This window comes from Colobus angolensis, unplaced genomic scaffold (genome assembly GCF_000951035.1).
Source record: "Colobus angolensis palliatus isolate OR3802 unplaced genomic scaffold, Cang.pa_1.0 Scaffold41, whole genome shotgun sequence".
Taxonomy (NCBI): Eukaryota; Metazoa; Chordata; class Mammalia; order Primates; family Cercopithecidae; genus Colobus; species Colobus angolensis.
Genome location: NW_012117488.1, coordinates 15,178,043 through 15,179,540, shown reverse-complemented (window position 1 = coordinate 15,179,540; position 1,498 = coordinate 15,178,043). Strand labels below are relative to the sequence as shown.

The window sequence follows — 1,498 nt, the reverse complement described above, 5'->3', positions numbered from 1 at the left end:
CTCCCAAAGTGCTGGGATTACAGGCATAAGCCACCACACCCAGCCCATGTACATTTAAAAAGAGCTAATTCATTTTGAAAAATTTTGCTAGTATGAAAATATAAAACACCGTGTCTTGTATATATTATCTTTTCATAGATAAAATTCATATCTATTTTCAAAAATAACTAGGGTAAATCAGTGTTGATGATAAAATAAGATTAATGGTATATCTAATATCCTGACACTTAATGCAAATAAAAAACTACATGTCACGATGGGAAAAGCATAAACCTTTGGAGGATCACATACCTGCTAGCAGTTACTTGTCCTAGCACCTTGGGTTACTGATCTTCTCTATGCATGAAATGAAGTTAATTTCAACTTCAAAGCATTTTTTTTACGAGAAAAATGTTACACATGCATATGAATTTATGTTTCATAAAATATCAATTAACCATCTCCTGACAGAGAAGTAGTGTGTACTCCAATATTAGCCTTTTAATTTATACATGAATATTGTTTATACATAAAAGTATATAATGCAACAAGACAAGGTTGGCTAACTCACTATCCATCCAACCTTCCTTCTTCACTAACAGAACCCTGATTTTCTCAGTGGTCTACTTTTCTCTGGTTAACCAGGTAACTCACAGTAAATTTCATTCCATTTCAGGATTTGCTTAGAAAAAGGCAACAAACACAGGTCTTGCTCACGAGTCATCAGCAATCTTCTGAGGGTTTTAGGTATAGGTTTCCAGCTCAGGTAGCTAGAATATGTGTGATGGAGCTGCTGTAGCCTCTGTGATTCAGAAAAGAGCTAGCCAAGAGGCCGAGAGGAAAGAGAAAGAGTTGGGTCCTTGCTAACATTACTGCATTATGCAGTTAATACAATTTCACAGTCAACTTATTTTGTGGTTATGCAACATACAGATCCTTTATTGTTTGAATCTCTTTTGGATAGATTTTCTGTTACTTGCATACAGGTTGAATGAGTAGACATTTAGGATGTTCTTGTTTTGTGAAAATCTGTAACCACATTTGATGATCTGTCTACAACTGTAAGCCATTAATATAATTTTAATGTATGTATGAAATACAATAATCAACACATCCCAAATGTTCATGCAACTCATTTAATTCTCATAGCAACTCTGCAATGTAGGTACATCTCTTATCTTCCCAGAAAAGCCAAGAAACTTGCCCAAGTGCACAGAACTAATTAACTTCTGGAGCCAAGATCAGGCAGACAGGTTCTCAAGCCCACACTCACTATGCTGAGCAATACTGCCTATAAAACAAATAGCATTAAAATAACTGTAGACCATCAGTGATATTAACTGCTGGTCAGATATCTAAGATCATCTAGTAGCCAAGTATACTTCATCATGAAAGCTAGTTTAATTATATCAAGATAGTTCTTCATCTGGCCACTACAGAAGAGATATGGTCAGATAAAAGACAAGGAGTAGGCCGGGCGTGGTGGCTCAAGCCTGTAATCCCAGCACTTTGGGAGGCC

At 36.1% G+C, this 1,498-nt stretch overlaps 1 protein-coding gene across 1 annotated transcript in view; it reads right to left on the bottom strand.

The window, feature by feature from the left end:
* PARD3 (par-3 family cell polarity regulator) overlaps positions 1-1,498 on the bottom strand; it is a 722,486-nt gene that overhangs the window by 465,548 nt on the left and 255,440 nt on the right. The window lies entirely within an intron of this gene.